The sequence below is a fragment of the Periplaneta americana genome, chromosome 12, assembly GCF_040183065.1.
Source record: "Periplaneta americana isolate PAMFEO1 chromosome 12, P.americana_PAMFEO1_priV1, whole genome shotgun sequence".
Classification (NCBI taxonomy): domain Eukaryota; kingdom Metazoa; phylum Arthropoda; class Insecta; order Blattodea; family Blattidae; genus Periplaneta; species Periplaneta americana.
The window spans coordinates 2,171,869-2,199,740 of record NC_091128.1 but is presented as its reverse complement, the minus strand read 5'-3'; the positions used below and the strand labels follow the sequence as shown (position 1 = coordinate 2,199,740).

At 36.5% G+C, this 27,872-nt stretch overlaps 1 long non-coding RNA gene across 1 annotated transcript; it reads right to left on the bottom strand.

Annotated features, from left to right (window-relative positions):
* Window positions 1-11,685: 11,685 nt before the first annotated feature.
* On the bottom strand, window positions 11,686-27,155 carry LOC138710004 (uncharacterized). Its single transcript, XR_011335008.1, has 3 exons — window positions 27,087-27,155; window positions 22,418-22,457; window positions 11,686-11,730 (listed from the first exon to the last, which is right to left on the bottom strand). It is a non-coding gene; the product is annotated as an uncharacterized lncRNA (long non-coding RNA).
* Window positions 27,156-27,872: the final 717 nt, after the last annotated feature.

Below are 27,872 nucleotides of genomic sequence, written 5' to 3'. Positions count from 1 at the left end.
GTAGGTCCCAACTATAGAGTGTGGCTGAGTTCTCGGATAGGAATAATTTTTTTAGCCGTATTTGACAGTTGAATATCAATTAAGACATTAAGATTAGTCCGTGGCCCACCAGCAATTGAAGCTCCAGGGGGCAATCTACAGGCTGATAGGGTGACGTTCACTTGCTTGCAGAGAGGTTAACGATCATCCAACAGGTATGGGGATGACGTACTATCAACATAATTATGCTCCGTGTCAATTGACACTTTACGTAATGCAAACATTTGCAGAGTGTGAACAAAACAATCAATAACACCAATCCGTTACTCTACAAATTCCGCTCATTCTATTTCTTCATTCGTGTTCCTTTTCAAATTATTTAAGACACTTAACATTAAGATGTAACGCCTACAAGAATATTGCCACATATACAAACTACACGATAATTGTAACCATACTCAAATCCATTCCTCAAAATATCCCGGTTTTCTTAAATTCTTTCATCAACGTTGCCCATTGTATTAACACATTATTTTCATTCAGAAAACCCAGATACAAATTGTTCATACACATCTCTGATATTATTTCCTCCATATTCATCTCAGTTTCTGAAGATTTCTAAGTTCATTGAGGTTCTCGCATTTACATCATATACATTCTTAGAAGCCCTGAAGCGAAATGCGTTGAATACGAATGTGGAATAAACACTGTATAGTACAGAACTTTGGGAAAAATAGAGATCAGTGTCCTATTAAGAATGAAATTGTAAGAGATTGTGCATATGAATTTGTTAAACGCAACAATTTCGTAATGTTAGCTATAATTTCCTGAAATCCATTCCAGATGATGTGATATAGTTTATTTCATGATGCGACATTTCATCAATTGCTAAGGTTATATAAAGTCTCAATGAAATGTAAGTGATAAAGGATGCGAAATGAATCCAGCTCCCATCGTCGAAAGTTATCCAACATTTACCCTTAATTGCATGAGGGAAAACCCTGAGAAAAATTCACGCATGTAGGCTAATTTGTCCCAACTCCATTGGATAAAGAACCCGCTCGCTTCACGATCATGTGCACTCATATGATAAAAAATGTCACAACATTTAATAAGGAATATTTTAATTTCGAGCGGGAGAATGATCACTGTGTTGTCTGTTAGGTAAAGTAAGAATATCAGAGTAAGATAAATGCAGAGATAAGTATTCAGTTTAAACGATGTTTGTCTTGGGGCCATAATAACTTGAATGTCACAACGATATTAGATAAAATGAAAGTGCTTAGAAACGAACAGTGACAAAACCACGGGAACAAAGCTCGAAACAAGTTCTTATATCCCCGTTCAAAGAGAAAAAGAAAAAGTGGCATTGCATTTACCTGCCTTCTTTTATTATCTTGGGAAATATGTGCCCTTAAAAATATTTAATTTCATACAGGCCTGTGAGTGAGTAGAATTTTACTACATAACTTTGTTGTAAAAAGTTAACTTTTGGAGCGTATCTATTAGCCCAAGACATTCCCACCAGCCAATCATATTCAATAACGCGAAATATTATTCTCAGTGCATCCAATCCTTGCGTGTGAATAAAGTTAAACAACTTTAATTTTCCTCTGTGACATAGATTAAGAATAGCCTTCCCAAATAATGTTTAGATGTACCAATGGAAAAAATAAAGAATTGTAAATATAAACTCACCAGTACGTAACAACTGGAGGGCAGCGGTCTTTCCGTGATGGTGTCGGGCTGTAAATAAAAGAAATGACAGTCTATTATCAATTCAAGTCATTAAATGATTTGTATACACAGGAAGTAATGCTAATTAGGGGGATGCAGAATTCAATTTAATATAAATTATACTGATCGAAATTTGGACTTTATGCCAGCTGATGTCGAACTGATGCGGAACACATTGCTCAAACAACATGAATTAGAAATATTGTTCATAACCTGACTCGTATGTCATCATCTGTGGTTCAGTGAACGAGAAAAACATGGACAATTATTAGGATAGGTTTTTCTCTGAACACCAAGAAGAATGCATAATAATGAACCCCTAGGGAAAAAAGCACTTGACGATCAAGTGATGGCATAAAAGGCTTGATTTGAAAACAGGTAAATTGCCTACACAGTGCATGATGTAACAGATGATGATGATGAGGAAGAATATGAAACGTGCTGAAGATGGAACTGAGAAACACATACATACTGAGACGAAAAAATTCTCACCATCATATGAATAAATAATTGGTGTATTTACAATTACTATTAATTCATCACTGGTGTAGAAATGTAAGCTTAATTTGTATGGCCAATCAACACAAATGAAATCTATTTATTACGTAATCTGAGTAATTTCCCATGGATCATGTGTATCGGTATCACTTCTAGCATCAGACTGTATATCCCCCTTCAACCTACTCCCAGACTGTAGGTCCCAACTATAGAGTGTGGCTGAGTTCTCGGATAGGAATAATTTTTTTAGCCGTATTTGACAGTTGAATATCAATTAAGACATTAAGAGTAGTCCGTGGCCCACCAGCAATTGAAGCTCCAGGGGGCAATCTACAGGCTGATAGGGTGACGTTCACTTGCTTGCAGAGAGGTTAACGATCATCCAACAGGTATGGGGATGACGTACTATCAACATAATTATGCTCCGTATCAATTGACACTTTACGTAATGCAAACATTTGCAGAGTGTGAACAAAACAATCAATAACACCAATCCGTTACTCTACAAATTCCGCTCATTCTATTTCTTCATTCGTGTTCCTTTTCAAATTATTTAAGACACTTAACATTAAGATGTAACGCCTACAAGAATATTGCCACATATACAAACTACACGATAATTGTAACCATACTCAAATCCATTCCTCAAAATATCCCGGTTTTCTTAAATTCTTTCATCAACGTTGCCCATTGTATTAACACATTATTTTCATTCAGAAAACCCAGATACAAATTGTTCATACACATCTCTGATATTATTTCCTCCATATTCATCTCAGTTTCTGAAGATTTCTAAGTTCATTGAGGTTCTCGCATTTACATCATATACATTCTTAGAAGCCCTGTAGCGAAATGCGTTGAATACGAATGTGGAATAAACACTGTATAGTACAGAACTTTGGGAAAAATAGAGATCAGTGTCCTATTAAGAATGAAATTGTAAGAGATTGTGCATATGAATTTGTTAAACGCAACAATTTCGTAATGTTAGCTATAATTTCCTGAAATCCATTCCAGATGATGTGATAGAGCTTATTTCATGATGCGACATTTCATCAATTGCTAAGGTTATATAAAGTCTCAATGAAATGTAAGTGATAAAGGATGCGAAATGAATCCAGCGCCCATCGTCGAAAGTTATCCAACATTTACCCTTAATGGCATGAGGGAAAACCCTGAGAAAAATTCACGCATGTAGGCTAATTTGTCCCAACTCCATTGGATAAAGAACCCGCTCGCTTCACGATCATGTGCACTCATATGATAAAAAATGTCACAACATTTAATAAGGAATATTTTAATTTCGAGCGGGAGAATGATCACTGTGTTGTCTGTTAGGTAAAGTAAGAATATCAGAGTAAGATAAATGCAGAGATAAGTATTCAGTTTAAACGATGTTTGTCTTGGGGCCATAATAACTTGAATGTCACAACGATATTAGATAAAATGAAAGTGCTTAGAAACGAACAGTGACAAAACCACGGGAACAAAGCTCGAAACAAGTTCTTATATCCCCGTTCAAAGAGAAAAAGAAAAAGTGGCATTGCATTTACCTGCCTTCTTTTATTATCTTGGGAAATATGTGCCCTTAAAAATATTTAATTTCATACAGGCCTGTGAGTGAGTAGAATTTTACTACATAACTTTGTTGTAAAAAGTTAACTTTTGGAGCGTATCTATTAGCCCAAGACATTCCCACCAGCCAATCATATTCAATAACGCGAAATATTATTCTCAGTGCATCCAATCCTTGCGTGTGAATAAAGTTAAACAACTTTAATTTTCCCTTGTGACATAGATTAAGAATAGCCTTCCCAAATAATGTTTAGATGTACCAATGGAAAAAATAAAGAATTGTAAATATAAACTCACCAGTACGTAACAACTGGAGGGCAGCGGTCTTTCCGTGATGGTGTCGGGCTGTAAATAAAAGAAATGACAGTCTATTATCAATTCAAGTCATTAAATGATTTGTATACACAGGAAGTAATGCTAATTAGGGGGATGCAGAATTCAATTTAATATAAATTATACTGATCGAAATTTGGACTTTATGCCAGCTGATGTCGAACTGATGCGGAACACATTGCTCAAACAACATGAATTAGAAATATTGTTCATAACCTGACTCGTATGTCATCATCTGTGGATCAGTGAACGAGAAAAACATGGACAATTATTAGGATAGGTTTTTCTCTGAACACCAAGAAGAATGCATAATAATGAACCCCTAGGGAAAAAAGCACTTGACGATCAAGTGATGGCATAAAAGGCTTGATTTGAAAACAGGTAAATTGCCTACACAGTGCATGATGTAACAGATGATGATGATGAGGAAGAATATGAAACGTGCTGAAGATGGAACTGAGAAACACATACATACTGAGACGAAAAAATTCTCACCATCATATGAATAAATAATTGGTGTATTTACAATTACTATTAATTCATCACTGGTGTAGAAATGTAAGCTTAATTTGTATGGCCAATCAACACAAATGAAATCTATTTATTACGTAATCTGAGTAATTTCCCATGGATCATGTGTATCGGTATCACTTCTAGCATCAGACTGTATATCCCCCTTCAACCTACTCCCAGACTGTAGGTCCCAACTATAGAGTGTGGCTGAGTTCTCGGATAGGAATAATTTTTTTAGCCGTATTTGACAGTTGAATATCAATTAAGACATTAAGATTAGTCCGTGGCCCACCAGCAATTGAAGCTCCAGGGGGCAATCTACAGGCTGATAGGGTGACGTTCACTTGCTTGCAGAGAGGTTAACGATCATCCAACAGGTATGGGGATGACGTACTATCAACATAATTATGCTCCGTGTCAATTGACACTTTACGTAATGCAAACATTTGCAGAGTGTGAACAAAACAATCAATAACACCAATCCTTTACTCTACAAATTCCGCTCATTCTATTTCTTCATTCGTGTTCCTTTTCAAATTATTTAAGACACTTAACATTAAGATGTAACGCCTACAAGAATATTGCCACATATACAAACTACACGATAATTGTAACCATACTCAAATCCATTCCTCAAAATATCCCGGTTTTCTTAAATTCTTTCATCAACGTTGCCCATTGTATTAACACATTATTTTCATTCAGAAAACCCAGATACAAATTGTTCATACACATCTCTGATATTATTTCCTCCATATTCATCTCAGTTTCTGAAGATTTCTAAGTTCATTGAGGTTCTCGCATTTACATCATATACATTCTTAGAAGCCCTGTAGCGAAATGCGTTGAATACGAATGTGGAATAAACACTGTATAGTACAGAACTTTGGGAATCATATTCAATAAGGCGAAATATTATTCTCAGTGCATCCAATCCTTGTGTGTGAATAAAGTTAAACAACTTTAATTTTCTTCTGTAACAAAGATTAAGAATAGCCTTCCCAAATCTTGTTTAGTTATACCAATAGAAACAAAGAAAGAATTGTAAATAAAAACTCATCTGAAAATAGCAAGATTCGGCGGCTGTATTGTGTCGTGTAGTGGCTTTAAATAAAAGATATGAGAGTCTATAACAAACTGAAGTCATTAAATGGTTTTTATACACAGGAAATAATGCTAATAAGGGGGATGCAGCATTGAATATAATATAAATTATACGTGATCGAAATTTGGGGTTTATGCCAGCTGATATCGAAGTGATGCAGAACACATTGCTGAAACTACACGAATTGGAAACAGGGTTCATAACCTGACCCGAATATAATTATCTGTGGATCAGTTAACGAGAAAATGATGGACAATTGTTAGGATACGATTATCTCTGAAAACAAAGAAAAATGCAAATTAATTAACCCCTAAAAAAAAAGAATTTAACGACACATCAAGGGATGACGGAAAATGCTAGATCTGAAAGAGGTAAATTGCCTACACCGTGCATGAACTAAAAGATGATGATGATGATGATGATGATGATGATGATGATGATGATGATGGTGAATCTGAAACCTACTTAAGATGGAGATGAAAGACACATACATACAGAGACGAAAATCTCTCACCATCACGTGAATAAGTAATTGGTGAATTTACAATTATTATTAATTCATGACAGTGTAAAATGTAAGTTCATTTTGTATGGCCAATCATCACAAAATAAAAGGTGTTTAATACATAGTCTGAGTTATTTCTCTCAGATAATGTGTACCGGTATCACTTCTACAATCAGACTGTACATCTCCGTTCAATCTATTCCCACACAGTAGGCCCTACTACTGTGTTTGGCTGAGTTCTCGAATAGCAATACTTTTCCCTAGCCATATTTGATAGTTGAATATCAAATAAGACTTAAGAGTTCCGTGGCACATCAGCTAATGGAAACCAACGGCTAATCTAGAGGCTGGTGGCGTGGCGTTTACTTACTTGGGCAGAGGTTAACGATCATCCAACAAGTAAGGGAGTAACGTGTTTTTCAAAACGATGATGCCCGCAGTCAATTAAGACTTTAATACAATCATTTGTAGAGAGTGAACAGAAGTATCCATAACACAAATCGATTACTCTGATAATTCTGCGATTCTACATATGTGTTTAATTTCCAATTATTTAAGACACTAAACATTAACATATTCGCAAACAAGAATATAGCAAACTATACCTGATTTGTAAAGACAATAAAATCCTTTCCTCAAAATATCCCGGTTTCCTCAAATACTTTCATCAACGTTGCACATTAAGTTAACATTTTATTTTCATTTCGAAAACGCAGAAAATATTAGTTAATACACATCTCTGATTTTATTTCTTCCAAACTCATCTTCGTTTCTGAAGATTTTCAAGATCACTTAGGTTGTCGGAACATGCATATATACTTTTTCAGTGGCCCGTAGCGAAATGCTTCAAAAGCGTCTGTGGAATAAACACTGAATCACCAAAAAATTTGGAAAAAAATTAATTTATTGTTAAGACCAGTGTCCTATTCAGAAAGAAATTGTAAACGAAACGAAAGTCCGTGCAAGTTTGTTTAACACAACAATTTCGTAATGCTTGGCTATATTTCCTGAAATCCATTCCTGATTATGTAATATAGGTAAGTTTATGACACGACACTTCATCAATTGCTAGGGTTACGTAATGTCTCAATGAAATGAATGTGATAATGGATGCGAAATGAATCCAGAGCCCATCGTCGAAGATTATTCAACATTTACTCTTTATGGGATGAGGGAAATCCCTGAGAAAAAAATTCAAGCAGGTGGAGTAATCTGTCCCAACTCAATTGGATCCCGAACCCGCTCGTTCACGATGAGGTTGCGCAACAACTGTGCACTCATATGATAAAAAGTCACAACATTTAATAAGGAATATGTTAATTGCGAACAGGAGAGTGATCACTGAGTTGTCTCTTAAGTAAAGTGAGAATATCTGCGTAAGACAAATTCAGAGATATGTATAATTGTCAGAACGACATTAGATAAAATGAAAGTGCATAGAAAGAAACAGTGACAAACCACGTGGACAAGGCTCGAAGCATGTTCATGTATCCCGTTTCTAAGAGAAAAGAAAGAAAGGGTAAATGCATTCACATGTCTTTGTGTAATATTGTGGGAAGTGTGTGATATTTAAACAATATGTTATACAGACCTGTGTGAGTAGATTTTTACAACATACCCCTATTATAAAAATCCACTTTTGGGTAATGTTCTAATTTGTGTGACTTAAATATTGAAGCGTGTCTGCTAGCCCAATTGATTCCCACCAGACATTCATATTCAATGCTGATAAATATTATTTTCAATGCATCCAATCTTTGCCTGTGAATATAGTTAAAAAAAACTTTAATTTTCCTCTCTGGCAAAGATTAAGAATAGCCTTCCCAAATCATGTTTAGATGTACCAATGGAAACAATTATAAACTCACCAAATTTAGCACACAGATTGAAGCAGACACATACTAACATGTCCGGGCTGTAAATAAAAAATTGACAGTCTATAATAAATTGAAGTCATTAAATGTTTTTAATCACACGAAGTGGAGCTAATTAGGGATGTAGTATTGAATATATTATCAATTATACTTGATCGAAATTTGGGCTATATGCCAGCTGATGTCGAACTGATGCAGAACACATTGCTCAAACAACACGAATTAGAAATAGTGTTCACAACCTGACTCGTATGTCATCATCTGTGGGATAGTCAACGACAAAATCATGGACAAAGCATTATCTCATAAAACTAATAAGAATACATAATTATGAATCCCTAGGGAAAAAAGCATTAAACGATGAAAATAGTTATTCTGAAAACAGGTAAATTGCCTAAACCGTGTATGAACTAACGGATGATGACGATGATTATGAATATGAATCTGAAACCTGCTCAAGATGGAACTGAGAAACACATACATACAGACACGAAAAATTTCTCACTATCACATGAATAAGTAATTGGTATATTTACAATTACACAGTCATCAGCGAGTTTTAGCCGAGTAAGGACGTGTGCTGAAGGAGCAGAGACTGCACAGCGTAGAGGGGCGTTGACCTATGAGCGAGTGATAGAGCAGGAGGTACAATAGAAAATGGATAAAGTGCTACAACGAGAAGTGATACAGAAATGAAGCTAGGAATGGAGAACTACAAATGCAGAACAGTACAGGAAACTCGAAGAATCAAGTGGATATATCATCAGAAAGCTTGAAGTGCAGAGTGGATAACATCAGTGCGAAGATTGATTATCTGGTACGGGAAAATGAGCAAATGAAAGAGAAAATCAAATATTATGAAGATAAGCAAAGGAAGAAGAATTTAATATTCTTCGGGGTGGAAGAAGAGGGTCATGAATATGAAATGGATACATATGAGACTGTATGTAAAGTGTGCGATAAGATTTTTGGTATCGATGTGAGAGTGGGCCATATTGAACAGACTTATAGAATTGGGAAAGGAAGATTCAGACCTATTTTAATATCATTCGTAAGCATGAGAACAAGAGAAGTTATCTTAAGAAACTTAAGAAAATTAAGAATGACGAAAATAAGGGTTGAAAAAGACGTAAACTATGAAACAAGAAGCAGACGCAAATCACTGATACCGTTCATGAAAGCAGCTAGAAATAAGGGACATTTTGCTAAGATATATGAAGACAAACTGAAAGTCAACGGGAGATACTATGACCTGGAGTTTTGTGAGAAGAACGTAAATCATCCGGAATTTTGATTAAATAACGTGGCAGAGAAACATCAGAGGCAGCAATGTTTTGGTTTAATACCGAGTAATGGGACGAAACAATCCGAACGTGACGTGAAGCATGCGGCGAAAAATGACGAATCAGGAGTCGAAGCAAGAAGGCGACATACGCAGAAAGAAGACATTGAACCAAGGAGCAAAAAACGGATCACCAAGCATAATCCTACCAAGCTAGCAGACAGGGAGAATGACACTTCTAAGAAGAGTGGCATAAAGGCTACAGCGGTAAAGAAATATGCGAATGATAAGATAAAGAAAGGTTTAAGCTGTGTAATGATGAATGAGTCTAGTGAAGAAGGAGGAGCTACTGGTGGCTATGAATCAAGTGAGCGGATAATAGAGGTAAGAAGAAGGAAAGAGAAGGAGAGGAGTCCAGGGTCGGGAAAAATAGGAGAATCAGCGAAGAGGAATACGGAGACTATAAGGAAAGGAGTCTTTGCGAGTGCAGGTCCCAGTGTAAGTTACGAAAGGGACTGCGGGGAAGAGAAGAACGAAGTCGAGAATACAACAGAGTCCAACGTCCATTCGTCGAAAGGTATTCAATATTCATTTACTCTTAATGGATTGAGGGAAAACCACGAGAAAAACTGCAACCAGGCAGATTAATTTGTCCCAACTCGAAATGATTCCGAGGCAGCTCGTTTCACTATCACGCTTGCCGACCATTGCGCCAAAACAGTGGATGATACAAAGTCACAATATTTATTAAGAAATATATTAGTGTCAAGCAGGAGAATGACGTCTGAGTTGTCAGTTAGATAAATTGAGTATATCAGATTAGGATAAATGCAAAGATATCTTTCATAATTGAACAATGTTTGTCTTGTGTCCAAATTGCATAACAGTCACAACGACATTAAATAAATTGAAAGTGTTTAGAAACAAACAGTGACAAAACCACGGGGACAAAGCTGGAAGCATGTTGAAGTATCCCCATTCAAAGAAGAAAAGAAACAAATGGGTGAGAATACTTTCTAATTGCTTTGACGTGACTTCATCTCTTATATTGGGAAGTTTGTGAACTTAAAGAATTTCAATTTTGTACAGGCCTGTGTGATTGAGTAGATTTTTAACACATGCTTTGTTCTACAAAGGTCAATCGAAGTTCTGTGACTTTCATTTGGAGCGTATCTAGTAGCACAAAACTTTCCCACCAGCCAATCATATTCAATGACGCTATCTATTATTCTCTACGCATCCATAATTCTTTTCGTGTGTATTAGTTATGCAACTTTAATGTTGATCTGTAACAAAGATTAAGAATAGCCTTCCCAAATCATAGTTACAAATGTACGAATTAACACAAATAAATAATGGTAAATGTATAATCACTAGACAGTATATGCGAGACAACTTAAGGAAAAGTGAAGTTCTTTCGTATCAGAGTATATGGCACTTGCCGTGTCGTCCGTCTTTTGTGTACCTGGCGAGTAGAGCAGCGTACAGAACGAAGGGACCCCGGTCCGTTCATAGTAACATTTCAACGCAATGTGTGCAGTTGTGTTATCCTGCAGGATAGGCGAAGACGCTTCAGCTTCGACAACTTACGAGACTATATCGTCGTTTACTGCAACGCTAGTAATTACATCAATGAAGACGAGGGATGAGCTACAGTACGTCATTTTTCTTTTCATTCTGACTGTACAGAGATGCAGTAGCATGTTGACGTCGTCTGTTTACTTTAAAACCTGTTCAGCCAATGGTCTGAATGAAAAAATTTTAACATATGGTAAATGTGCACCTACATTCAACGATAAGTCATCCCGCATCCGCTGTCTAATAATCACCATCACTTAATAAGGGGAGAACGGCGACTTCGCCTGCGTGTGTTGGGCATCGTAAAGGAAAGAAGTGGAATTAATGGAATTCAATAAATGAGTAGCTTAATATCAAAGACGGACATCTGACTTCAATCGAAATTTAGATAGCTGTGGTTTTTTATACAAATTTTCATGCTGTTGCCAGTTATTTTGAAACCATATGCAAACTCTAACACTATATTTATAAAATAAATTGTGTTAAATATTACAGAGAACACTGTGAATTAAAAAATTGCCTCTAGATCAAAACTATGGAGAAGACAGATGTCCGTCTTTGATATTAAGCTACTCAAATTACGTAACACTAATTTGGTGGAGCAGCATCGAATATAATATAAATTATGTTTGATCGAAATTTGTGTTTTTTGCCAGCTGACGTCGAAACAATGAAAACAAATAAAGAATGGTAAATATAAACTCACCGTTACTTAAATTATGCGGCGGCGGTTTTCTGTCATAATCCGGGTCTGTAAGTAAAAGAAACGACAGTCTATAATAAATTCAAGTCATTAAGTGATTTTTATAGACGGGAAGTAACACTAATTACGTGGATGCAACATTGAATATAATACTACATTATGCAACGAGCCTATAATGATAGTAATTAAGACGCAAGTATGATTGTTTATGAAACGGGCGCAAGCGAGTTTTATAATATTCATACGAGCGTCTTAATTACCCTTATAGGCAAGTTTCATACGACTTTTTATGCTCGACCATATTTCTAACTTGAAATTATTCAGATGTATACATTTTATTGTATCTGACAAGATCGGAAGTGACCTTGTTCTAGGTCGTGAATTGTGAGATGTGCGCAGACGCGAAAGTATTGATTTTTTTCCGAGGAACAATAATGTCATTGACCTTGATGTAATCCCGTTAATCTTGATATAAGCTTGATTATTGAATTCGACATTGAAAAACGAGATGACAAATTGAATTTATTTGAATATTATTTGCAATTAACGCTAATAATTATAGTAACAGAACATAACCTTCTGCGACAGCATTGGATTTCCAGCCTCCGTGACTTTTCGCTAATTCTCTTCGATTGCATATCCGAGAATAATCGATACTTGCGGTTTTATAACGGTACAAAGTTGACTTGTCATTGGCTGAACACCTGTAAGCTGAGTTGTCATTGGCTGAACACCTGTACTTTAATGAGTAGGTGTACTTTAATGACATTCATTAAAGGACTGCTACCAGGTGTATAATTACTACATTTCGGCATGGTCGAGCATAAAATAAATTATATTTGATCGAAATTTTGGTTCTGCCAGATGATGTCGAATTGATGCAGAACACACTGCTCAAACATTTTGACTATTATGTCGTCATCTGTGGATCAGTGAACGAGAATGACATGGACACTTGTTAAGAATGGATTAACGCAGTAAACCAAGAATAATGCATAATCATGAAGCCCTTGGGATAACGACACATGAGAGATCTCAAAACAGGTAAACTGCCTAAACCGTGCATGATATAACAGGTGATGAGGATTAGGGTCCTTAATCATGCTGAAGATGGAATTGAGAAACCCATACATACAAAGACGAAAAAGTCTCATCACGTAAAGAAGTAATTGGCAAATTTACAATTATTATTAATTCATCACTAGTGTACAAATATAACCTTATTTTGTATAGCCAATCAACACAAAATAAAATTATTTAACACGTAACCCGAGTTGTTTCTCTTAGACCAAGTGTACCGATAGCATCAGACTGTTTCTCCCTGTTCAACCTATCCCGGAACTGTAAGCACTACTATATATTTTTTTAGTTTGTTATTTAACGACGCTGTATCAACTACGAGGTTATTTAACTTCGATGAGATTGGTGATAACGAGATGAGGGCGAGGACTCGCCATAGATTAACTGACATTCACCTTACGGTTGGGGAAAACCTCGGAAAAACCCAACGAGGTAATCAGCCCCAAGCGAGGATCGAACCTGCGCCCGAGCGCAACTTCAGACCGGCAGGAAGGCGCCTTAACCGACTGGGCCACGTCGGTGGCTTCATAGTTTGTAGCTGAGTGCCCGGATACGATTACTTTTTCCTTGCCCTGTTAGACAGTTGTATATAAATTAAAACATTAATAGTAATCGTAGCGCAATAGTCCATGAAGTTCCAGGTTAACCAGCAGACTGCTGGCAGAAGTGAAAGATCATCCAACAAGTACGGGAGTGACGTGTATTCAAACGGTTATGCCACGAGACAATCAAAACGTTACGCATTACAAACATAAGCATGGAGTGAACAAGACGTCCGAAAATTATCGATAAAACCGAACGATTAATTACTATGCTAAAGCCGTGATTCTACACGCGTGTTTGCTTTCAAATTATTTAAGAAACTCAACATTAACATAGGGGTCTGCGGGAATATTGCAAACTATAAGTGAACTGCAACAACAATGAAGCAGTAGCGGACAGTGGGGCTTGAAGGTTGAGGAGGCCAAGATGATTAGCAGGGACGACACTTTGTTCCAGGTTGGTTGTTGCTTGCCTATATTGACGTCACGGAGGCCATGGGTTCGAAGGTACTGTACTGTGATAAAGAGCAACACGTGTGTGCTGCGTCGGAGAACGAACGTATGTTTCATCTATTTAGGATTCGAACCTATGCTGCTCTCTGCCACTGCCTGCTTGTTTTGCATTGTAGTGGCTTACCTGCAGTTCCTTAACTGTTGTCACTTAATGGCAAGGTGATTGTGATCGTGACTTTGTGTGTAAACATAATACAATGTAGTCAGACAAGAACCCTAAACTGAATGTAATTGCAACTGCGTTTGGAAGTGAGTAACACAGAACTAAAGGTAAATGATCGTAAAAATTTGCAAAAGCACTGTGAAACGAAAAAGCATAGTGAATGTGTGCCGTTATTCCTCTCATCTGCACGGTTTACATTCTCTTGAGTTTTATAATGTTTTGTGAGACATGATGGTATCGGCGAATATTCCAATACACAGCTCAGTAATCCACATTTTCAACAGTTTAAGGAAAATTACACGTCTAGAAAACTGTCTAGTATAATATCAATGCGTACAACCTATTTACGAAAAAACTGTGAACCGCATTCAAACAGCTATAGGTAGTAACAGAATATTTCTATCTATAGATGAGACATCGGATGCTGTGGGACGATATGTAGCTCGCGTTGTTGTAGAAGTGATGTCCTCCAATGAACCAGAAAATAAATTTTTGTTGACATCGGAAATACTAAGAAAAGTAAACAGTGCAACTATTGTTAATCTTTTTGAGACATCTACTGTTTAGTGACAGACAGTATTGCATATATGATCAAAGCAGGAAATGAATTAAAAACCATATACCCCAACATAATCCACCTCACTTGCGTAGCCCATCCACTCCATGGTGGCGATGTTGAGATAACTTTCTCACAGTACAAGCATATTTTCAGTGAAAACAGAAGGAATTTCACTTTTTCACACTTAAAAATGCACATTGTTATATACTGTAACGGATTACAGTTGTATCAGAACAATGTACGTACCTCGATTGCAAATACGTATGTGTAATTTGACTAACTCGTCGTTATTATAAATATGTGTAAGTAATATTGTACAGATGTAACTAATCAAGGCATAGTCTATGCTACGCGCATACATACTATACGGCAGTGGTAATCTGTAGAAATGTTGCGTTTCTGTTCCGCCGATCTGTACCAGCAAACAGTCGCGTGTTGTCGCTGGACTGCTCGTATCAACTAGTAAACACAGGTACTCTATACACCAGTACCAGTGAACCTCGTGGCGAACTGGGACAAAGTGTCGTCCCTGATGATTAGACTTCGTGGAATTGCCAAGAGAATCGCAAGGTTTACTGCGCACGCGGTATAGACTGTATGAGAAGGGGGCGTGCAACGGATGGAGTATGCCTCTAATATAAGCACTGAGCAGTATACTGCGGTTACAATAAAACCTGTATCCTGCATTCAAGAAATATAATGAATGATCATTGAAGTAGGAAATGTCTAAACAATTATTTTATAGTGAGATATATTAACTCTTAAAATTTAATGTAAGATACTCACATCATCCTTAATACGTGCACTGCAGTGAAAAGTTACGTACATTTTGAGCGACTGCAAAGTAACCTCCTCCCATGGCCACTTAAAGAGTTTTCATTTTGGGAAAATGTACGTTCAACATCACATGATGTAATACATACATATTTGAAGAAGGGAAAGTCACAACTTTTTAGTACACCAACTTCAGATGTATTGTCGAGACCTGATAGTACACCATTTATAGTACGAATTTATGAATAGGCAGAATATTTAGCAATAATGTTTCTCAACTTACATTTCATTTTTTTCTGAAATTAATGAATTGTTATTTTGGATAACGGGTTGTGATACTTTATCCACTATATTAAGGGCTTCTGAGAGTTGTAGTTTAGACGATTCTAACAGGATGATGCTTTTGGACACGATTTTAAATTAGAATAAATGAACAGAATATCTTCCAATAGCTGTTCAGAAGGCAATGATTTTACAGCTGCAACAGCGGAACTGTCTGTGCTATCCAATGCATCAATTACCTCCATTATTTTTCATCAATGTTCTGCATAATAATGAACAGCATCCAACCACGTTCCCCAACGGGTCAAGACTGGCTGCGGGGTTAAGTGTATTCAAGGGGCAATTATTTGGAATAGTAACACTCTCATTGTAGTATGTTTGAATTCTTGTCTGCACTGAACAAATGTTAAGCTTTGACTATTACAACCACAGTAATGTAAAAGCAAGTAGGTATACATTAGCTGTAGCTGCTCCATCTATTTGAATCGGTCACAACTCTTAACATGAACTGCTGCTACTACGAGACCGGGCGGTCGCTCACGTCCTCTATACTACCGTACATCGGTAACCTGATTGCATGCTGCGTGTGACAATTTAACGAAGTCTACTTATGAGAATATAAAAATATAAGGCCTGTGACGTACTTCATTACCAAGCGCAGAATTTATAGATTTCAAGAAATTAAAATTATGTTTTCCAATTTATGTTTTAGGATTTTAAATCTTATGTTTAGGAATTTATGTGGTTTTACGGGGAAAAAAAAATAAAAATAAACAACACACTGTTAATATATTACAACGGCTTGGTAAAGTTGTCTCTCTTTAGGACATTGTAAGTCCTAACCTACGAATTAGTTCTATTTGCTCATATTGAATTTAAGAATGTTACCCTTCGCTACATAAAACGAACAAGGAAAGCAATATTTCGAGAGTAATGAGATAGCAACAAAATTGATTCGAACCTAAGAATCCGGGTTTGTTCATTACTATAACATAGCCTAATTTTACAGAAAATTAACTGGACGTTCCTCTTTCTTCGCAAACCAATCAAATAGATCACAACATACTGAATCACTGCTACTAGAAGAAGCTAGAAACAAATCTACATTTGTTTCTAAACTATCTACATATTTGAAATACTGTATAAGTAAATACATCTCGTAACACAAAAGGATAAAATAACAAGAACACCCGCAAACAAGAGAAAATCTAACAACATAAATGAAAACTTTTACGCAGGAAGAGAAAACTAACAACACGTGACTCAGTTTTCTAAAAGCAAGAAGAGAAAAAGAGAGAGAGAGAGCTTCCCAATACAGCCGAAACCGGCCGTGACTATAAGCAGTACAGTTGTCAGCGGTGGGTAGGACGTCTCCAAATCGGCTCCCTTCGCGCGTTCTAGTCAAGTTTAAACACTCTTCTAACCAGCTATCTTATTGGTTGAACTACTGTTGTCATGGTTACTGGGGAGTAGCGTTATCTAGCCGACTCCTCTCTCCCGCTCTCGCATAGACACTGCAGGCTGCTAGATGTCGACTATACAGGTTACAGCGCTATCTGTTATTTTTCAGTACGAATTATTTGTACAATCTACAGTATAGCCAGCGGGCATCAACAACCGAATGTGATCGACTTTACGTAACTTACATCTTAGTCGTAGTGCATAATAAAATTAATATACAAGGAAACATGTTCATCATTTACTGTAACTTGTCTGTGATCTTAATTCAGCTGAAATTATTACTGTCATATTGTGTTCTGGTAAAATATTAGGGGAGGCACGGCCTCCCTTGCCTCCCCTGAAAATCCGCCGCTACAATGAAATCCATTCCTCAACATGTCTCGGTAATCTTAAATACTTTCTACAACTTTGCCAGCTGTATTAACATTTTATTTCATTTAGAAAATCCAGGAGTAATTAGATCATACACAACTCTGATTTCATTTCTTCCACTCTCATCTTCGTTTGTGAAGATTTATCAAGTTTGTGGTTCTCAGATTTTGTACATACCGGTATACATTTTTTGAAGCCCCGTAGCGAAATACTCGAATGCGACTTTGAAATAAACCCTGCATCATGTACAGGGACATCATTTTATTTTTACTTCAATTTTTATTGTACCTGAGCTTTTGAATGTACTTCACTCCCACCCCTTCTACTAATGAAGTACAACCGTACTCCACACAGATCCGAGGCCGCATATACAGTCAAAGTAGGCTTACGGTCATAGTAAATAGTACGTTCCAAAAATATGTTCGCGTTTTCCAGTGACGAAAGAGCTTTCAATATTGAATAATTTTCGCAAAGGTACTGTCGTCCATTTGCCTACGTCGTATCCCGGCTTCCCCCCACAAACTTTTAATCGCCAGCTAGTGGTTGGGCTGTCTTAGCTCTTTTCTGAGAACATTAATTTCTGTTAGAAATTGGACGTCTACGTGATATTATACAACTGTTTAAAATAACTTAACTGGTAATTGGAATTAGGTACAATAGTTTATAGTGCGATAATATGCACATTAGAACTGAAGCCCCATTTAAAAAAATGTTTAAATATCCATATTATGATTATTTTTCAATTTAGATTCATTCTCTATATTGTACGCTAATGTGCTGTAGACAATATAATATACACTGCATAATGAATTTGTCCACATGGACAGCTCAGTTCGTGAGTAAAAAACACTCATTGTTAATAATGTACTGTATTTTGATTAAACAAAAACCTAATGAAAATTATCAAACTCAAAATTGCGATATTTCCTAGTTTACGTAAATGGATGAACTACTTTTCTTCCCTCCTATACCTAGTAAAGTGATTTTTTTGTATATTACGTCAGTATCATCGAACTCCAGTCGTGGATGGGGGTAGGAAACGGCGTTGATCCAGAGGTATAGGCAAGTTAATATTAAAAATGTTAGTAAAAATAAACTGATGTCCCTGTATCAACTTGGGGTCGGCCTGGTTCGCTGAGTTGGTATAGCGCTGCCTTATATGCCCGAGTTTGCGGGTTCGATCCCATGCCAGGTCAATGGCATTTAAGGGAGTATAACTGCGACAGGCTCATGTCAGTAGATTTACTGGCACGTAAAAGAACTGCTGTGGGACAAAATTCCGGCACGCCGGCGCCGCTGATATAACCTCGGCAGTTGCGAGCGTCGTTAAATAAAACATAACACTTTATAAACTTGGGAAAATAATAATTATTAAGATCAGTAGGCCTGTGCTATTGAGAATGAGACTGTAAGAGAATCTGCAGAACTGCATACATTGTATTCTGCACCTGACATAATTAGGAACATTAAATCTAGACGTTTTAGATGGGCAGGGCATGTAACACGTATGGGAAAATCCATAAATGCATGTAAAGTGTTAGTTGGGAGGCCGGAGGGAAAAAGACCTTTGGAAAGGCCGAGACGTAGATTGAAGGATAATATTAAAATGGATTGGAGGGAAGTGGGATATGATGGTAAAGACTGGATTAATCTTGCACAGCATAGGGACCGATGGCGGGCTTATGTGTGGACGGCCATGAAGCCGCGTTTTCCTTAAGAGTCATAAGTAAGTAACTAAGTAAGTTAGCTTGAAATAGGATTATAATTGATTGGACACTTTGGTACATTTATCTTCATAACTAATATATAAATCAACTAATGGACACGGTAACAACAAAGAAAAGAAACGTAATGCATAGATGAAATCTGACATGTAAACAAATTAACACTTTAAATTATACATTTACCAAATCGTTAACCAATATACATACCAACTCCAAATCATATAATTATTTCATGTCCTTCTTGAATAGAATATTCGTGAAACTGTAAAATGTTAAATTATTCTGGGGGAAAATCGTATTAGTTCTAATCAACTATTATGAAACTATAAGTCTTCAATTTCGCATACTATTGTATTATTGATTTTATTTTATTTTATTTTATTTTATTTATTTATTTATTTTTAATTATGTATTTAATTTCCGATTTTGAGCCATTTCTTGTAATACCTCCTTATTGCCAATTGTTGTTAGTAAATGCATTTAATTCGTAAATTTCAAGTCATCTCTTAATATAGCTATTTATTGCTTTAAAATAATGTGTTTAACAAATATTTCATTTTTATTTATATATATATTTCTTCCTATAACCATTACAGGTTGCCATTGACAAAGAGTACCGTGATACAGTAAGTATAGAGAAATATCTTGAGGCTTTATGAAACATATTTTGTTGTTACAGTGAAAAACAACAAATTGAAATAGATTGAAACACAAAATAATATATGAAATAACGTCAAGAAGATGTGAATTAAAATCATGGTCCCTTTGAATGATGCCTGAAAATAGCTATTAATCCTTTGCGTGTTTGTTTTTTAAAATAATGTGTTTAATCTGTAACTACAGTCAGTGTATTATTATTAGTATCTCTTTGTTGTTACCTATTGCTTTAAAAAGAATGAGTTTAATTTGTAATCTTAAGTCATTTTTATACTATTCCTTTACTGTTTACATTTGTTTCTAAATCTCTTGTATTGCCCCTACTATTATATATTGCCCTTCAAGAAATTCGGTATTCGTTAGTTGTAAGTCATTACTTGTGTTATATTTTAATTATTGTAATTTATTCCTGAATCATGTATGTAAACTGTAACCGTAAATCATTGCTTGTAATCTCTCTTTATTACTCTTAACTGTTTCATTGTTCATGAATTAAGTACTCATTTGAAAGTGAAAGTCAAACTTTGTTTTATTAATCTACTATTGATTATCTTTTTAAGATCGTGATTTACTCTGACACGGTTAGACATTCTTGTATACCTTTTACATTGATTATTCCTCAAACATCTCATTAATCTTTAACAGGAGCCATTATTTCACTAATGTGCATCCTTCTACATCATTCATGTGAATTTCAGCTGTGACCGCTATTTTATGTTATCACTTTACTATTGTTTATTGGTTATAAAATATGTATTTTGATGCCAACTATAACCCTAATACAACTCAGGGTGAAATAGGGTTTATTAAATTGGATAATAAAAGAAAGAAACAAATACAAGAATAAAATAAATTACAATTACTTACAAAATAGACGACAAAATACATACACACCTATTATTGTAACGTTCATACTTTAAACTCAAAATACATAGGCTACCTCTGAATTTAGGAAAGAACAGTGTTGTTAAGAACGGTATACTGTTCTGAATGAAACTGTAAGGGAATGTGATGGTAACTTTATCAAACGCAACGATTTCATAACGTTTAGCTATAATTTTCTGACAACCAGATCAGAGTATACAAATAAGGTAACAACATTTAATAAGGAACGTGTTAATTTTGGCAAGACGAACATTGTGTTGTCTGTCAAGTAAAGTGAGAGTTATGTAGGTGGACTAATGCAGAGCTACGTATTCTGATTACAACATGTTTATCTACAGGCCATAATTGCAGAACAGTCACAATGACATTGAATGAAATGAAAGTGTTTGGAAACAAACAACGGCACACCCATGGGAAGAGGATCCAAATGGGCCCAAGCCCCCCCCCCCCAAAAAAAGGGGGGAAAACAAGAAAGAAAATGAAAGGTTTTATTTGCCTTGACTTGAATGTATATGTTGTTGTGAGAAGTCTGTGATCTTTAAAACATTTAATTTTAAGTAAACACGTATGTTAATGCACGGACATCATTTTATTTTTACTTCAATTTTTATTGTACCTGAGTTTTTGAATGTACTTCACTCCCACCCCTTCTACTAATGAAGTTTCAACTGTTCTCCAGACAGAATCAAGGCTGCTTATAGTAAACAGCACTGAGTTACTGAGTATAGTACGTTCCAGAAATATGTTCGCGTTTTCCAGTGACGAAATAACTTTTAATATTGACTGTCACGTGAGTTCCCCCTTTCTACGACCCTGCGGCATAACCACTTGGACGGACAGTAGATAGCATGTCTGAGTAATTTTATCTGTGCGGGTCGGGCAGAAGTGAAGATGGAATTTACAGTACGTAAGGTACTCTTTTATAGAGTAGGTACAGAATTATTTCAACATGAGTTACTAGTACGAAGGACGAAACTGGCAATTGGAATTAGATGCAATAGTCTATAGTGCGATATTATGCACAAAAGAACTGAAGCCTGTATCGAAATGATCGGCCACCATTTTCAAAAATGCGTTTAAATATCCATATTATGATAATTTTTCAATTTAACTTCATTCTCTATATTGTACGCTAATGTGCTGTAGACAGTATAATATACACTGCATAATGAATACGTTCGCATGAATAGCTCAGTTCGTGAGTAAAAACACTTATTCTTAATACAGTACTGCATTTTGATTGAACAAAAACGTAATGAAAATTATCGAACTCAAAATCGCGATATTTCCTAGTTTACATAAATGGATGAACTACTTTTCTTCCCTCCTATACCTAGTAAAGTGATTTGTTTGTGTTTTACGCCGGTATCATCGAACTCCAGTCGTGGAAGGAGGTAGCGAACGGTGTTTCCGGTTCTCTAAAGGTATAACCAGGTTAATATTAAAAATGTTAGTAAAAGTAAAATGATGTCCCTGTACAATTTTATCACATCTTCATTCAAAAAGCTCAAGATTTTGATAATGTTAGAAGATCTGTAACTTTTACTTGAAATGTGTTTAATAGCCCCAACCATTGAATCATTTTCAGTGATGCCGTCTGTACTTCTCAGCACATCCGCGCTTCACAGCTATAGCAAATACTGATTACGGTTAGTCCCCCCACCAAACCATATTTCTAGGTGTGTCACTGGAAACAAATAAATAACGGTAAATATGAACTTACGTTATCGTCAGCCTGATGTTCCGGCCTCGGTGATGTAGTGCTGTAAAGAAAAGTAGTGACATATTTTGTTAAAACCAGGTAAGTAACAGTAATTTACAAGGGATGCAGCCATTAATATAATATAAATTATGTTTGATCGCCTTTTAGAATTTTTCCAACTGCTGTTGAAGCATTAGAAATATCTGGTTCTGAACTCGGTATTCAAAACTAATTAGAAACATTGTTCACAATTTGAATCGTGCTGAAGATGGAATTGAGAAAGGCATATTCCTACGTATAAAAACAAAAAATACCTCATCATAATGTAAATAAATAAAAGATAAATTTAGAATGATTATTAATTCATCACCAGTTTAGAAATATAACTCCAATTTATATAACTAATCAACACAAAACAAAATACGAGGCGCATCCAGAAAGTAAGTTTCCCTATTTTTTTTTAAAGAACACACACCTTTAGGAAAACATTTATTGGCAACAGGTACAGCAATGTTTCAGCTATTTTCCAACATAGCCACCATCAGAATTGAGACACTTGTCGTATCGTGGGATCAACTTTTGTATCCCTCTGTCGTAGAACTCTACCGCCTGTAAATGGAACCAGCGTGTGACAGACGTCTTCAGCTCTTCGTCGTTGCCAAAACGCTTATCGGAGTACAGGAATTTCTTGAGAGAGAGAGAGAGAGGGGGGGGAGAAGGAGAGAGGGAGAGAGAGAGGGCGAGAGGGGGAGAGGGAGAGAGAGGGGGAGAGGGGAGAGGGAGAGGAGAGGGGGAGAGAGGGGGAGAGAGGGGGAGAGAGAGGGAGAGGGAGAGAGAGAGAGGGGGGTTCGGCCCATAGACCTGACAGCTGCCGATGAGAGCTGGCAATGCTTTGTGCATTAAAGAACTATCACCGACCGAACCTCGATGCGGCGGGAGAAGGAATAAGAGCTTCCATTTCGAACCACTGCTGCCACGCTACTGGCACCAGGCGGGACCTGTCCGGCTGGCATATGAATGATACGTCATAGATCTGTTACGCATGCGCAATTGACACGGCCAATTACGTTTACTTTCAAGGGGAAAAAAATCGGGAAACTTACTTTCTGGATGCCCCTCGTATATTTAATTAACTGAGTTTTATCCCTTGAATCAAATCTATTGCTGCCAGCATCACTGTCTGTCATTGTTGTAGTTTCGACATACTAGGTATAAGAGTGAGCGGATGGGAATACTTTTTCCTACCCCTATTTATAATTTTAATCTGAGGCATGATAGCCCATGAAGGGCCATGACCGACCAGCCAGCTGCTGACCTCAAGTCCACATACCGAAGCAGAGGTAGACGATCATATCCCTATTAATAGCTGTATATAAATTAAGACATTATTTGTAATCCGTGGTGCGACAGCCCATGTAGAGCTTTCGGAAATTCCGCTTTCTCTCTATCTCGCGTATTCCGGTGAGCAATCCGATGGCATCACGGTGTTCCGAATTCCACCGATGACGTCATTGATGCTCCACCGGTGTCGCACCGGTGCCATCAACTTGCAGAAGTGGTGGCATTCTCCATCAGCCGCCATCAGTGAATCTGATTGGTTCTTGTATAGGGCGGGAATTAGCAGAAGAATAACATCGTGCACTGTTGTGTCATGGCGGTGTGTTCTGCTGTATTGTTTATAATGAGCACAACGTAAAAACAATATGTTAATGGCTTATGAGCGAACACATCAACGGACCCGTTATTGCTACCGGTTGAAGAAATAAATTGTTTATGCTATCTTTTCTTTGAACGAGATGGGAGTACGAAAATTTTGCTAGTGTAGCACAGACAACAACCTGTACAGTCGCCATGACAGCCATGGATCCTTCCAGCAATTTTTTTGTTCGTTATTTCGCTGCAACGTGACGTCATTGATGCCACCGGACCGGTGAGATTCGGAATACGCTGATACGGTACCGAAAACCCAACAAACCGATAACAGCCAGTCACCGATCGCTTATTTTTCCTTCTAGATACACTCATTTCAAAAGCTCCTTATGTATATCTCTCATAATTAAAACTGACAATATTTAACAGATTTGCATTTTTGTCTCTGGAAGGAAAAATGTGATGTAATGTTTTCAGTTTTGAAACTTCGACTGTTTAAACTGTAGCATGGTGTCTCATAACAATGGGTTAGAAATATCCCAGTCATCTTTTGCCACAATAAAATACCATTCAAGTACATCATACTTTTAGGGTTGGTAGCCTGCCGGTATTTTACCAGCTCAGCCGAACATGTTGGTGGGTCTCATCATGAGGCCGTTGGCTGTTATCATTGTTAAAGACTCTAATTTCGGCAGGTAATTTTATTAAATCAGTTTGAAAACTTGTTATAGGAATTTTTATTACATAGGCTGAAAGGGATATTTCTCTATTTCGTGTAACGTGAAGATAGGGAATTTTCAAGTATTTTTCAGTTTTACTTGATGGTTCCACACCAAACGTAGAAGAAATGTTATGTATTAGTTGAAAATTAAAGCTACAACTTGATGAAGATACAATGTATGGTGACCTGTGCCTATTAAATGAAGTGGTTTCTTCCTTCGTGAAAGATGCGTATTTGAAAAGTTTTGGGAAATTAAATAAATATTTTCAGACTAAAGGTGCCTCAGAGAAATCTCCACAATTAGAAATAGTAGTTCAACACGTGGTTTATACTCGAACCCATGCTCTCAGAAGTCGAAATTCCGATAGAAAATCTGAAAAAGTACAAGTCTCCAGGTATCGATCAAATTCCAGCAGAATTAATACAAGAGGGTGGAAGTGCATTATATAGCGAAATTTATAAAATTGTGCTTCCTATTTCGGAAAAGGAAATTATACAAGGACAATGGAAGAAGTCCATAATTGTATATATTTTTAAGAAGGGGGACAAGACTAACTGTGGTAACTTTCGAGGAATATCACTTTTGTTGACGTCGTACAATATTTTGTCCAATATTCTTTTGAGAAGATTAACTCCGTACGTATATGAAATTATTGGGGATAATCAGTGTGGTTTTAGGCGTAATAGATCGACTATTGATCAGATTTAGTGTATTCGACAGATATTGGAGAAAAAATAGGAATATACGGGCAGAGTACATCAGTTATTCATAGATTTAAAAAAGGCACATGACTGGGTTAAGAGAGAAGTATTATATGACATTCTTATTGATTTTGGTAATCCCAAGACACTAGTTGGATTAATTAAAATGTGTCTCAGTGAAACGTACAGCAGAGTCCGTATAGGTCAGTTTCTATCTGATGCTTTTCAAATTCACTGCCGGCTAAAGCAGGGAGATCCACTATCACCTTTACTTTTTAACTTCGCTTTAGAATATGCCATTAGGAAAGTTCAGGATAACAGGCAGGTTTTGGGATTGAACGGGTTACATCAGCTTCTTGTCTATGCGGAAGACGTGAATATGTTATGACAAAATCAACAAACGATTAGGGAAAACACAGAAATTTTACTTGAAGCAAGAAAAGCGATTGGATTCAAAGTAAATCCCGAAAAAAAACAAGGTATATGATTATGTCTCGTGACCAGAATATTGTACGAAATGGAAATATAAAAATCGGAGATTTACCCTTCGAAGAGTTGGGAAAATTCAAATATCTTGGAGGAACAGTAACAAATATAAATGACACTCGGGAGGAAATTAAACGCAGAATAAATATGGGAAATGCGTTTCATTATTCGGTTGAGAAGCTTTTATCATCTAGTCTCCTGTCAAAAAAATCTGAAAGTTAGAATTTATAAAACAGTTATATTACCGGTTGTTCTGAATGGTTGTGAAACTTGGACTCTCACTTTGAGAGAGGAACTGAGACTAAGAGTGTTTGAGAATAAGGTTCTTAGGAAAATATTTGGGGCTAAGAGGGATGAAGTTACAGGAGAATGGAGAAAGTTACACGACGCAGAACTGCACGCATTGTATTCTTCACCTAACATAATTAGGAACATTAAATCCAGACATTTGAGATGGGCAGGGCGTGTAGCACGTATGGGCAAATGCAGAAATGCATATAGAGTATTAGTTGGGAGACCGGAGGGAAAAAGACCTTTGGGGTGGCCGGGACGTAGATGGGAGGATAATATTAAAATGGATTTGAGGAAGATAGGATATGACGATAGAGACTGGATTAATCTTGCACAGGATAGGGACCGATGGCTGGCTTATGTGAGGGCGGCAATAAACCTTCGGGTTCCTCAAAATCCATTTGTAAGTAAGTTCAAAACGTGGTTGCAGAGTGTACAATTAATATCATGAATAGTCGTAACAGATTACGAAATGATGAGAGAAATCGTTTAAGTGTGGAAATACTAAAAACTGAACTTTGTATCATTGGAAACCTTAAATTACCAGATTATCTCCTATCTTAGTTCTCATAAGTGGTGACTTCTTGTTTCAATTGTGAGGTTCAGATCTGTCTTCACACAGTTGACTAAATAACAAAAATACATGGGTGGCATTTGGAAATTGAAATGGGCCTCGGAAACCTAAAATGTAATTAACACTTGTTTTATAAACTTTACCCTCAATACATAAATTTACGTGTTTCTTGCTTAAATTTCACTTAATTGATATAAATAGTTATATAGACTAGAAAGCTTTGGAATGAAAGTCACTGCGATTTACGCATGAAGACGTTTACTTACCCCGCCTGTTCCTAGGACAGGCGGACAGTCCGCTCACACCTCCAGTGGATGTTGTTGGAGGTGTGGACCTGTGAAAAGAAAAGAATCTAGTAATTTTTTTTCTTGACTCAGTTTGTGTCAAAAAATTATCTTTGTGTTTAGATATCTCCCTGAGCACGAGTTTTTTTACTCCTTCAGGGAAGAACTAAGATTGTATTTCTGTCAATGCTATTTTATTAACAATAAACAACAATAAACAATTATGTTTATGCTTCTGATTGAGGTTCGGCTGATAAATACAGTAGTGTCGATAATCCGAACTAATTGATGTTCATTCCTGTTCGAAGTATCGATTCGTTCGGATTTTCGAACACAGAGCAATAACAACACCACAAATAATTTAACTGCATGCTATATTAACTTTAAAGATTTCAATAGACCTACTGACTGTACTACAAGCAACATTAGACAGATTTTAAAAAGTCTTTGATCATTTTTAAAATTTTTACTGTGTTTCGTTTCTTTGCAGTCAAGTCTCTAATTTGTAGACAGACAAGCTGTGTTACCGTATACACAGGCATTTTATTCAGCCAAATTTAAAAGTCTCTAGACCACTGATTGCTTCACCGTGAATTGACCTCTACGGCTTCTTTCATCCTAGTTTTCTGTTACGCCGTCATCTTCATCTACAGGTGCTTCATTATCTGTTACAACAGTCAGAATTTCGTCATCGTTCAAAATTTGGTACCCGAAGTCATTTTGGTCAAGATTCAACCATTCGTTAGCATCGACCTTCTCACAATTTCT